Source organism: Girardinichthys multiradiatus, chromosome 8 (assembly GCF_021462225.1).
Source record: "Girardinichthys multiradiatus isolate DD_20200921_A chromosome 8, DD_fGirMul_XY1, whole genome shotgun sequence".
NCBI lineage: Eukaryota > Metazoa > Chordata > Actinopteri > Cyprinodontiformes > Goodeidae > Girardinichthys > Girardinichthys multiradiatus.
Genome location: NC_061801.1, coordinates 4,680,703 through 4,694,628, shown reverse-complemented (window position 1 = coordinate 4,694,628; position 13,926 = coordinate 4,680,703). Strand labels below are relative to the sequence as shown.

Below are 13,926 nucleotides of genomic sequence, written 5' to 3'. Positions count from 1 at the left end.
CATCACCTCGGGACTAATAACTCAGAGAGGAGCAGTGATTTTGGCCAGGCTCCAGTTTGCTTTGTTTAGTTTCGGACATCCACTTGCCACTATTCACATTGGTACCTTGGTGTTTTCACATGCCTATCAATGCTCTAAAAACAGGAGAAATGGGAAAACTCCTATTGGTGTGTCTTTTTTTTTTACTATGAAAACAAATAACTATGAAAAAACTGGCAGACTGCTGCGGAAGGTAACCCCCCCTCCTCACTGTGTAGTCCATCAGCACACATACACTTGTTGTTACTTCAATACTCCTTGTCCCAGTCAGACAAAAAAAAGCTGAGGGAGTAGGAGTAGCAGCCCAGTAACATAAGCCATCAGCATGCCTAATGGACACTTCGAGACATGCCCACAACAGAAAGGATCAAACCTCGGAATTGTGTTAGAGAACTTAAAGTTAGCAAAACCCAATTTAACGGAAGCTAAATGGTTTGCTAACAGTTTCCAAAGTTTGCAAAATAGCTAATCCACTAAACGAAAGATTAGTTCTGGATTAGCAATACTGTGCCCACGACTGAATGTCAGATAGATCAACGTAGAGACACAAGTGCTACATCTTCTTAAAACTATTTATGCACCATAAAAGTGTTCACATCCAAGACTGCGGTTTTAATCTTGGCTGATTAGCAGTAGGAGGGACTGTCCATGTTTGATACGTGTCTTACAATTTAGGGGAGAATAAAGAAAGATGGTGGAAAAAGGGTTAACATTCTCTACTAGCCACACATGTCACATCTGACAACTGAATGGACTACTAAACGTGTTTTGATCAGTAAACCACTAACGGTTACTTCCCTCTAAGCAGCTCGCTAGCCATCAGGTGCAGTATTAACATAACTACAGTGTAAACTACCAATTTTTTTAGAGTTTCCCTTCAGATGTAGGAGATCAAACATCTGTTGGGGAGGGAGCAGCACCGGTCATATCTATTGACACCCAAGCAGGAGAATAATTTATCAAATAAATCTGTGTGATGCATTGATTAGCAATTATGTACACCAGCCTGCATTCAGTCTCTATGGTAACCAACTGTTGTACTGACCAGTGGGTGACAGTAGTCTCCTCTGCTTCATGTTTCAATTAGGCATCAGGATACAAGTTTAACACCAGAATTACAGCTTTGTCACATGGACTGAGGGTGTTAGCTGCTAGCATTGTTAGTACATTTAACTGGATTCAGAGACTTTGCTATAAAACTGGTCAAAATCAAAAGTACAACAATATCTTCCATGCCACATGTGTACTTGCAGCTATGTCTATCCAGGGTACAAACTTCACCATGAAAAAATAGTGGTGTGTTTATTTCCTGCATGTAAACTCTGCATTTAGCATGCCTAGCTAACAGTTCTGCTACACAGCCTCCATCTCAGAGCACACCATATGCCATGCATCTACACTCTGTCAGCTCCATTATCTAATATGTTCCACACATTATCAAAGGTCATCCTTATCTCCATCGCAAACCTAAAAAGAAAAAAACATCCATCATTTTGCATGGATTCGAAAATAGTCTCTAAGTCATTCTGTACTTTTCCAGTTTGGCTCTTTTTGTACCTGCATTGGCTGACAATTTAAAAGTCAGTTTTTAGAATCCTTCCGTCTCCACTGTAAGGAAAAATGATCATAATAGAAACTATGTAATAAATAGATGGGTATGAAATGGTAGGAAGGCACAAAATGGCACGGAACTGGGGTATGAAGGGGTAAATGGACCCGGAGCCGGCAGCAACATGCTCACAGTAGCATCAGTGTGTTTAAGCAAACATATATGGTATTTCTTTAACAGCACGGTTCTTATTTACAAAACTCATAAATAACCAAAACATGTTTCAATAAAATATATTTATATATATATATATATATATATATATTTTTTTTTTTTTTTTGGATTTGTTTGGTTGGGGATTTAATTTTGTCAGCTTTACCAGTTTCACTTTCTCAGTTGCCAGTTTTTTGGGGGGAGTTTAACCTTCCCTCCTTCAGTTATTGTATCACAGATATAGCAGATTTGCAAAATTCTGCACATCTGGCTCCTGTCAGAGAATCACCATGATGTATATCACTGTTGGAAGACAAGTCATCTTGCAACCCAAAATTTGTGGGTTGGATTCCAGCTTCCATTGCCACATGTTGATGTGTCCCTGAGCAAGGCATTTGTCTTTGCTGGTCAGTATGGTAAAATGACTAATTTTATATACAGGTCCTTCTCAAAATATTAGCATATTGTGATAAAGTTCATTATTTTCCATAATGTCATGATGAAAATTTAACATTCATATATTTTAGATTCATTGCACACTAACTGAAATATTTCAGGTCTTTTATTGTCTTAATACGGATGATTTTGGCATACAGCTCATGAAAACCCAAAATTCCTATCTCACAAAATTAGCATATCATTAAAAGGGTCTCTAAACGAGCTATGAACCTAATCATCTGAATCAATGAGTTAACTCTAAACACCTGCAAAAGATTCCTGAGGTCTTTAAAACTCCCAGCCTGGTTCATCACTCAAAACCCCAATCATGGGTAAGACTGCCGACCTGACTGCTGTCCAGAAGGCCACTATTGACACCCTCAAGCAAGAGGGTAAGACACAGAAAGAAATTTCTGAACGAATAGGCTGTTCCCACAGTGCTGTATCAAGGCACCTCAGTGGGAAGTCTGTGGGAAGGAAAAAGTGTGGCAGAAAACGCTGCACAACGAGAAGAGGTGACCGGACCCTGGGGAAGATTTTGGAGAAGGGCCGATTCCAGACCTTGGGGGACCTGTGGAAGCAGTGGACTGAGTCTGGAGTAGAAACATCCAGAGCCACCGTGCACAGGCGTGTGCAGGAAATGGGCTACAGGTGCCGCATTCCCCAGGTCAAGCCACTTTTGAACCAGAAACAGCGGCAGAAGCGCCTGACCTGGGCTACAGAGAAGCAGCACTGGACTGTTGCTCAGTGGTCCAAAGTACTTTTTTTTGGATGAAAGCAAATTCTGCATGTCATTCGGAAATCAAGGTGCCAGAGTCTGGAGGAAGACTGGGGAGAAGGAAATGCCAAAATGCCAGAAGTCCAGTGTCAAGTACCCACAGTCAGTGATGGTCTGGGGTGCCGTGTCAGCTGCTGGTGTTGGTCCACTGTGTTTTATCAAGGGCAGGGTCAATGCAGCTAGCTATCAGGAGATTTTGGAGCACTTCATGCTTCCATCTGCTGAAAAGCTTTATGGAGATGAAGATTTCATTTTTCAGCACGACCTGGCACCTGCTCACAGTGCCAAAACCACTGGTAAATGGTTTACTGACCATGGTATCACTGTGCTCAATTGGCTTGCCAACTCTCCTGACCTGAACCCCATAGAGAATCTGTGGGATATTGTGAAGAGAACGTTGAGAGACTCAAGACCCAACACTCTGGATGAGCTAAAGGCCGCTATCGAAGCATCCTGGGCCTCCATAAGCCCTCAGCAGTGCCACAGGCTGATTGCCTCCATGCCACGCCGCATTGAAGCAGTCATTTCTGCAAAAGGATTTCCGACCAAGTATTGAGTGCATAACTGTACATGATTATTTGAAGGTTGATGTTTTTTGTATTAAAAACACTTTTCTTTTATTGGTCGGATGAAATATGCTAATTTTGTGAGATTGGAATTTTGGGTTTTCATGAGCTGTATGCCAAAATCATCCGTATTAAGACAATAAAAGACTTGAAATATTTCAGTTAGTGTACAATGAATCTAAAATATACGAAGGTTAAATTTTCATCATGACATTATGGAAAATAATGAACTTCATCACAATATGCTAATATTTTGAGAAGGACCTGTAATACTTTTCTGGCCATACTGACTGTTCAAAGTGCTTTACGCTAGAAACACATTCACCCAATCACACTCACAAAAGCAGATCAATAGGCTAATTGAGGATAAGTGCCTTGCTCACGGGCTCAATACATGGCAGGAGAAAGCTGGAATCAAATCCACAACTTTCGGATTGCAAAACAACTACTCTTCCAAATGAGCCACAGATACCTGTGACTAGAAAAGCACCATATAAATTCGGCCCATTTTCCTATGCACAAAGATATGATAAGTTTTGTGATGAAGGAATATTACCTATAATCCTGTAACACAAACTCATCCATAAGTAATTCCTAAACGCTTCGTTAAGCAGTAATGGATGCAGTATACCTGCTGACTGTGTATGTCCTCCATCTGAGCTGTGCTACAGAAGTCTAGTTTCAAGCCTTCACTCTCAGATGTATGGTTTGTCCCTGGAGGGGAGCGTAGACATGATGGGACAAGGCGGATGAGACACCATACAGTCTTCAGGTTTCAGGTGGCTGTTATCAGAGCTTCCTCCGGGGACAGCTGATGGCTGATGGGGGTGGGGGACACTGTAAATACGCCTTATATCTTAACAACATGAGGGCCTGGCCACTTGTGCTTCTGCAGGGGGAGGAAAGCCTCTACTAAAGCCTCCAGACTTCCTGTGAGCCGTCCCTCCACCCCTCCTGTTTATCAGCTCCACCAGCCAGGCCAACGCCCAGCCTCAACTATTACTACTGTGGTTACACTCATCCCTCCAGAGGGACAACAGAACACAACCTTGAGCACCAAGCATTTTTATTTCCAACCAGAACTTGTCACCTGCTCAGCCCTAAAACTGGCATCGTATCAACCAGTAGCTCCTTGCTGGCCGCCCTCACCTGAACCAGACCTGAGCAGTCCAAAATACCACAGCACATCAATGTGCAAGCACCTCCATGAACAAATATGACACTAGGACTAACAGAGCTGTATTCAACCTGTTTCACAAAGGTGGAAGAAAGAACCTGGGGAACGCTTCATTTTCAGGCATCTCCAGGACTTGTTGCTGAGGAAACACATCAACCATTTGACTCAGCTGTACTGGAGCAGGGACCCATCTAAAACCAGCAGGGTCCCGTCCCCTGATGACATGAAATGGCCGCTTCATTAAAGCCAAAGTCGTAATGCTAGTTTAGGTTAGCATATGAACTGGAAACAGGTAAAAACAATAAGCATGTGTGTCTGAATGTCACGTCTCTAAGCATCAGTGTTTGTGTGTGTGTGTCTGACAGTGATCTAAGCAGCTGCAGTCTGAGTGGCTGTAGGGCTGATAGTCTTATCACTGTGAGCTTTTAGCTGCCAGAAAGCCACTGATGGAGCTCAGCTCAGTGCTGTGTGGTCCATAATGGGACACACTCTTTACAGCTGATTGTACAAAATCTGACAGGAAGGATGTTTCCCACAACATCACTCAAGAACTACACTTGATCTATGAATACTGACAAACTCTGCGACATAAAATTAACCCAAGCACTGAAAACACTCAGTTGCTACATGCTTACATGTTTGATTGGTTGTCGCAGCTTAAAAAAGAAGTTCTTGACATTTAAAAAGCTGAAATCAGGGAGAAAATTACACATTTTTACATTTAATTTAACTAAAACAGCCCATAAGAAACTGCACTGAAAGATGTCCTGGACAAAAAAATTAACAATGTCTTAAAAGCTGTTTTTAAAACTGCACTTAACGATCAAATTGTGTCTTTCAGCGATTCCTGTGTTACAAAAACCAACAGCTACAAATTATTTGACACGTTTTTCACGTAACACTGAATCTTAGTGAGATTTTAATAGCAGAAGGGAGACAGTTACACATCTACACAAACATTTCTGGGTCTACGTTTAATAAATGAAGATGAGCTCACAGACGTTTTCTTGTCACTTGGAAGAGAAATTAGCAACATTCATTTTGCTTGATTTTCAATTTTTTTTGTCACCATCTATGATTTGAAAACATTGTTTTACCACCTTAACAACATAATTATCCCCTTTATTTTGCTCTTTTAATTCCTCTGAACATTTCACCTTTTATAAATAAATATTACAAAATTAGGTAGCAAACAACAGTAATTTTCAAATCTATAAAATATTAGATTTCTCTCAGATGTGACAACAAAAGGTCAGAATATTGTGTATATTTCACCCAGTTAAATCGATGATCCACCAGTAAAGGCTGTGGGCTGGTTTCTGGCTGCAGGGTGAACCTGTTCTGATGATGTTTTTAAAAACAAAGCCCGTGTTAACATTTGGAATCGTTTTACAGAATTATCTGGTGATGCAAACGTCTTCGTGATGAAACGGAGCTGTGTTCGGTCCTCTTTCCAGAAACCTGGCGGCTCCATTTCTGATTCCCGAGCAGAACCCCAGCGAAGAGGCCTGAAATCATCACCTGAACGCGCAAACAAGCCCCATTTTTTTTTCCGGCGACAAACGACGGGAAATAAGAGGCGTGCGGAGGATCTGCTGGCTGGGATGTGAGGATGGAGGAGACAGGAGACGATGTGGGGCTGAGGAGAAAAACAGACGGAGAGGAGACTGGAGATGGTCCTACCTGCAGACAGCGGTCCGAGCTCAGAGTGGAAACATCCAGCAGAGGAGCCGAGTCGCTCCGAGCGATGAAGAAGGAGGAGAAAGAAGATGTCTTCCTGTTGCTCCGTGGGTCGGTCCACTCTGCGCTGAGGGGGGAAGAGAATAAGCAGCAATGCCCCCCAGTAGGCACGCGCCGTTCTCCTGCTGCTCGCGCACACTGACACGTCACCAGGCTGCTGTCCCTGCGCGGGATGTCCTGTCACGGGACGAAGCCCGCACCATGATTCTGCCATGTAGGAAGAGACGGTCCCCAGCAGGTCAGACACAAAAATACAAAACAGCAAACACAAACAGTAAATGAGAAAAAAACTACATCAGAAATAACAAACCTGACATGGCTTTGCCTTAAATATGACTCGCATTGAATGAATGATCATCTGGTCCCATTCAAAATATGACCGTAGGCTACACCACGACTGGCTAATGAGCACTCCTAAAGAATCCGGATCATCTCTATTCTAAGCCGGAAATATTTAGACTAGTCAAACCTAATCTGGATTGTTCTACACTTTCACATTCCTTGAACTGTTTCACGTTTTCTCATGATACAACCAGTAACCTTTGCGTATTTTATTGAGATTTGATGTGATTGGCGAAGTAGCACACACCTAAAGCAGGGTTAGGTTCTAAAACAAAATCCCAAGCTTCAAACATTTCACAGAGCTCTGTTCCATTCATCTTCTGAACATGGAGAGAGGATGGACCAACTGCAGACCTACCAAGACATGGACGTCCTCCTAAGCTGACAGGCAGGGCAAGAAGACCATTGGTAACTCTGGAGGAACTGCAAAGATCCACAGCTCAGGTGAGAGAATCTCTTGATGGGTCAACAATTAGTTGCACTCTCCACAAATCTGGCTCTTATTAATGAGTGATAAAAAGAAATCCATTGTTGAAAAAAAGCCATTAGAAGCCCTGTTTGCATTTTACCACAAGCCAATTAGTGTAAACATGTGGAAGATGGTGGTCTGGTCAGATGAGATCACTTTCTGACCTACATTAAAAACATTATGTGTGCTGGAAAAGTAGCAATGCACCAGAATTTTTTTATAAACTAAATCAAAGGTGACCTGGCCAAGAAAAGCAGCAGAACACACCATAGTGGACAAGATAGATAGACAACAATAACAAAACAAGCATTTAAAATATGTAAAGCATCAGCAATTTGACAAATAATGTGCTGGAGTTATTGTTACAGTAACAATTTAATTCTTAAAAATAATAACAATGTAAGATTTTTAAACAGGCACTGATCAAACGGTTTCCATTGTTGCTTTCAGAGAGTAGAGTAGAAAGCCTTTAGTTAAACAAGTCCTGACAGTTTTAGCTCAGATTGGAGGGCATTCCAAGCGAAGACGGCAGAGAAGCTGAAAGCTTTCTTTCCTGTTTCAGTTCAAACACAAAGAGCAGACAAATACAAAATGTCAAACAACAGTAAATTACAGAGCCTTCCCCACAGATCATGAACAAGATGGGTCCTAAGACTGAGCCCTGAGGTACACCTTTTGTGACCTCTACAAACGTGGAACTAACCTCAGCCATCTGAGCACACTGCATTCTACTTGCCAAGTAATCTGCAAGAGGCAGCTTGTTTGGAGATGTCACTTTTAGAAACAAATTCCAACAATAGACTGTGATCCACAGTGTCAAAGGCCTTGGATAAATCAACAGACAGAGCAGCAAAAAGCCTTTTGGAATCCAGTGCCTCAAACACATCATTAAAAACCTTTATGGCAGCAGTAGCAGTGATGAGCTGCTGCCTAACACCTGAATGAAGAGGGTTTAGAATGTTTTGTAGGATTATACAAATTTCTCCAGTTGATCACAGGCCAATTTTTCAAATACTTTATTAATTTCTGTCTATTTAAATCAGTTATTAAATAAATATATTTTTTTATCTTGATGCTTTTTATTGATTAATCTGTTGATCAATTTGTTAAACTATTTATTGGGCGAGCTATATATTTATTTCCAAATTTATTCTTAATTATTGCAGGATTGGTCCTTCCAATTCCTAAAGATGTATTTTTACATGATCAATAGTTATTGGGGCCTGCCATAGCAATGCATAGGAGGCATTAAATGCATTGCGAAGCGAATAGGTGCGAATAGGTGCCTGCCATGCATTGCATTGGCAGGCACCTATTGTTATTCACCTCTAAACTGGACTCTTTATTAGGCCCTTGCAGTTTTCATGCTCGGGCCTAATAAAGAGTCCAGTTTATTAGGCCCGAGCAGGAAAACTGCAAGGGCCTATTGTAATCGCTCGAATTCTTATTATTATTCCGTTGCGTCTTTGCGGGGCAATATGGGGACTTTGCAAAGCCCCTAGATGCACACGCTTTTACCCCAAATTGTCCCCCGCGTAACATTCTCGTTCCATAATGTCGTTGTCAGTGGGCGTGGCCAAACCACTTAGCCACACCCCCAAACGTGAGATAGGCCCAACCGTAAGTCGTGGAGATATGAAATTTGGCACACTGCTAGAGCTCCTCAAACCAAGAAAAAAAGTCTCTTGGGGGTATGCCCTAAAACGTACAGGAAGTCGGCCATTTTGAATTAAAGGCCGATTTTTGCCCATTTTTCACTTTTACTCACCTCGAACTTTAACGAACTCCTCCTAGGGATTTTAAGCTATCGCCTTCATATTTGGTCAATATGCCATGGCCATACGTTTGGCTCTAATTTCCATATAGATCATCTGATCTGCCCCAAATTCAATGTGATTGATCCTTGTCCAGTCCCCAATAGAGATCTGATGACATATTCGGTGGGCGTGGCCTAATTCGTCCACAGCGCCCCCTACAAAATTAGAAAAAATCAGCCCCAAGCCATGCTTTGACCGAGAAATCTGAAATTTGGTACACATATGTATCTTCTCAGGACCTACAAAAAACTCTATTGGAGCATTGGTCCAAACGCAACAAGAAGTCAGCCATTTTGGATTGAAGTTGCCATTTTGACCCTCTTTTGGGCGTTTTTAGCCCGCATATCTGAGCGAACTCCTCCTACAACTTTTGACTTAGAGACTTGAAAATCACTCAGTATACTCTTAAGGCATTGGGGATCAAAAGTTATCAAAAACATTTTGCTACATGAAAGTATGTGGGCGTGGCTAAGCCTCAAAATATGACTTCTCGCCATAAAACACTAAATTGATATAGCTCCTACAAGGAAAGTCACAGACAAATGAAACCTTCTGGGATTGATCTGCCTCTAGGCTTGAACAATATTCACTTGTCAGATGCTGACATCTTCGAAGCCCCGCCCCCTGAAAACAGAAAGTGTCCTGTTTTCCTTTACAGAATCAGTGTTTGATGTTCTTCACCTAATCAATGTGAAACTGTCCCAAGTAACAGATAACATGATGGTCTTGTCGCCAGTACTTACTGCTTTAGCTGGAGAGTGTGGCTATGATGGCGTAGCGTATTATGATGTCACTCCACGGCCATACGTTTGGCTTTAAATTACACATGCATGGTCCGATTCACTCCAAACTGAATATGCTTGATCTTTGTCAGCCCCCAAACAGCTCTATTGGATTACATTTAAATTTGGATCAACAGCGCCCCCTAGGACACTTCAAGTGCTATATCTCCCTCATTCATCATCGGATCCACTTGAAATGTAGTATACATGATCATGAGTTAATGATGGACATTTTGACACAGTCAATTGATGATTTTGTTTTAGCCCCGCCCACAAACAAACAAGCGACTGCAGCGTCCTTCTGGAAGGTCCGATTTACTCGAAATTTTGAATGCTTTTTGCCAGACCGAAACTCTGCATGACCGAAGATCATATGACATGTTGCTCACAGTACCACTTACTGACGACGTGTTGAAGTGAAGCGGTGTCATCGTCAGTGGCGTGTATGAGGCGATGCCAGGCTCCTGCGGTCGCTCTACAGCCCGTGTTGCGCTGAGGGGTGCGAGGGCCTTCAAAGCTGCTTGCAGGTTTCTAGTTATTTATTTATTTTTCTTCGCGACCCGAACCGTAGCGCGCACCTCCACAATATATATATCAAAATGTCCGGCTCAGTCCCGGGAGGTGTGCTATTACTTTTATTGGCGTTTTAAGTTACCATGGCGACGTAAATTACAAAAAACCACCCCCCAAAATCCCGTAGGAATGAATGGAGTCAGGGGAGGAAGGAATCCTCAAATTCACTGTTTTTCAGGCTTTGCTGTATCGCCATACTTTCACCTAGAAACACGGTTGAACTTTCAGTTTGTAGAGAAATCCGCCGGCTTTTCAGAAGTGAAAACGGTTTGTTGATAACTGCTACAGTTTCTCTACAATTAGACTCCAAGCGACACAAAGTTTGCGAGAAAATCCCACTCCTAGAGTGGAGATGGCAAGTTACTAGAGTGTAGAAAGCAGGGGTTTTTTTCAGGAAAAAAGATTTTTAACTCGCCGTCTCGGCCACAAAGTTCGCTCTAAAGTCACCATTTTTGGTCAGTTTGTAGGGCCGGGCCTCTGCTTTCACACAATATCTTTAAAATTGTTCTAGGTCTCATGGTTTTCTGTCAAACCCCCCTCAATCGCCAAGAGTCAGAGGAATTCTGTAGGCCTTCTCCCATGTATTTTCAATCAGTTTGACCAGTAGTCCATGAGTGAAACCATTTCTTTCCATCATCCTATTTTATACTCTGAATGACATAGAGCTATGAAAATCTCCATGATTGGGGACGAGGGATGGCTTCGCCCAAAGTTCAAAAAGTTTTCAAATATCTTGTACGGTTTCCGAGATATTAGACTTTGTTCGGGAGCATGTTCACGCATTTTTGTGTTTTTCTCCATTTTTCCCTTTTTTTCACCTAGTGTTGTGCCTTTATTATTATATTTTCCACAAAAACGTGTTAATATTCTCGTTCCCCTGTCCGTTCTGATAAAAACGGTCCAAGAATGACTTCGATAGTCCCTACGGTTTCCGAGTTATGGCCAGTAGTTCGGGAGCATGCGCCTCCATGTTATAATGCCTAGGCCAGGGCAGACACAGTGAGGTGCTGCGTGAGTGAGAAACCGCAGGTGTCAAGGTACACTGACACTCTTTGCTGATTGGCTGATTCATTCCTCACTGTTCTATTTATAGCTCTGTGTATCTCCTACTGTATATGTCTGTATGTGACTCTGTCTTTGTTTCTGCATCTATTCTCTCTGTATCTCACACTCGGACCCACACACAGACACACACGTACATGGATTACTGTCTATTTCAGGACTTTCATTGACTTCCATTGATTTTCAGTCATTTCTATGGCTTAAACCTGACCTGACCCCTAAACCTTTGACCATCTTCATAGGAGGCAAGTACATGGCGGCCATGTTGTGTGGGCTACTTAAACAGCATGTTCTGCTGTTCCAACATCCAGACAACAGTGATTAACCCTAAATGGCCATTTCTTTCATCAACCTTCCATGGTTACTAATGATTTTTTAATGCTGATAATAGCATACACAATGGTTTCAGAAGAGCAAGCAGGTTCTTCATAGCTAATGGAAGTAACCTTGACCTGATAGGACAACCAAGCTGGACTTTCAAAATAAGACAAAACATGCTCTACAAAATAAAAGCCTTTCCATTTTAAACAATAGATGATTGCAGGACTGGGCTTCACACTAATGCTGGAGCTCACCCACTGTTGGAAATAGGACCATGTTGGCTATTTAAAATAAAGCCTACTGAAACTTTCAAAATAAATGCCTGAATCTTTAATAATTACTAGTGATTTTTTGAGCTGATAATGGCATACATAATGATTTTTAAATAGCAAGCAGGATCTATATAATGTTGAAGTACCTCTTTAAAGAGGCTTCTGCGCGTTCTATTATTCACCATAACCTGGAGGAATTCACACACATTAGGATAAATCACACGGAGACAGCTGTATGTTATTCAAAGTACCTGGACCAGGGAAGCTCTCATGTGATCAGGCCACACACCGAGACGACTTCAGAGCTTCTCACTTGGCACATTGTTTTTATTAAAACACACATGAAAATGGGCAGCGTCCTGTTTACAGTTTTTTTCTCACATGTAGTCACGTACACACTTTTTCTGGCTTACCATATTTAGACAGTCATTGTCCACCAGCTGCACTCGTATCTACTGATATAAGCAGGGAGTAACACTTATCACCAATTTTCACACACTTCTGCAGTTTTCAGTAATTTTCCACTTCACCTCTTCTGTGAGAAATACTTCTGCAGACCACACAATACACAATGTCTTTATACTAACACATGTTATACATTTTATTTCCCACACTGGTTATGAACATAATAATAATGATGCACACACATAATATATCTTCACAATTTCCCCCTTTTGAAGTCTCCTAAGACTTCACCACTAATTGGAGATACTGCATAAAAGATTTGAACAATCATTACAACCTGCGGAGCAGAAGGAAATGTTTGTCATCATGCTTTTTGACCGTGCCCCCAATGCCATGCCATGTGCCCAGGGACTATTGCCTGTCCGGCCTTTGTAGTCCCAAGGATGCTTATAACCTTCTAAGTCTTGACAGGGAGTATTGACCCCTCTAACTGGAGGGTGTCTATCCGTGCTTTATTCCATAGTCTGTCCAAATATGCCAATATAATATTCTACCATCCTTCTGCTCCCTAGACAGTAATACATATCAGACGCCCTGTAACTTACTCTTATGGGTTAATCTTCGTCCTCCTCCTCATTAGCATCCACCGCAAGCAAAGGCATCATATGGGAAGGAGGAGGTGCGGTTTTCCCTTCAATGGTTGTAGTAATAAAGCGAACAATCAAAGATCTTATACATGGTACACAGCAACATCCACAGGTAACCATAATAGCTACAAAAACAGCAATGGAAATAAACAATGACATAATCAACCCTTTCCAGTGTCCAAACATGCCCGTCATCCAGTCTTCGAACGGATTTTCTATTCCTGAGTGCTCATGCATAGTGTCTGAAAGTGTTTTTAACCCTTCTAAAGCTTTTGAGACGGAACCATCAGGGGCGGTATTATTGGGTATGAAAGTACAACACAGGTCTCCAAACATAGCAAATACGACCCTTTTTTCAGCTAACACCATGTCCAGGGCCATCCTATTTTGTACTGCCATAAGGGATGTGGGGCCAGTTTGTTCAGCTAGGCCCTCCACAGCATCTCTAGTGAGGTTGGCCATTCGAAGAACATTGTAATGTATGTAATTAATGCGGTCCGCCAATTTATACTCATTGGGTACGCCTCGGGGGACTCCAATTGCGTCAATGTAGGTGGGCGAGCCTTTGGTCAGGTCAAATGCGTTTGTGCTCCGCTTCATGACATGTCTACGCCGTCGCCTAGTGAGAGCCGTGCTTTGTGCATGTTTCGAGGGAAGATACTTAAAGTGTTTACCTAACAGAAGGAGAGGTGCCTGCAACCTAACCATGGCACACAATCCAATAGTATTATTTTGA

At 42.0% G+C, this 13,926-nt stretch overlaps 1 protein-coding gene across 2 annotated transcripts in view; it reads right to left on the bottom strand.

Annotated features, from left to right (window-relative positions):
* Positions 1–6,925, bottom strand: part of dmtn (dematin actin binding protein) — a 33,014-nt gene extending 26,089 nt beyond the window's left edge. The window contains exons 1-2 of one of the 2 annotated variants that reach the window (XM_047371912.1): positions 6,811–6,925; positions 6,444–6,707 (exon numbers count right to left, since the gene is read on the bottom strand). The gene's annotated coding sequence lies outside the window, so the exon portion shown is untranslated. The remainder of the gene's footprint in view (positions 1–6,443; positions 6,708–6,810) is intronic. The other variant, XM_047371910.1, reaches the window with a different exon arrangement.
* Between the last annotated feature and the right edge of the window lie 7,001 nt (positions 6,926–13,926).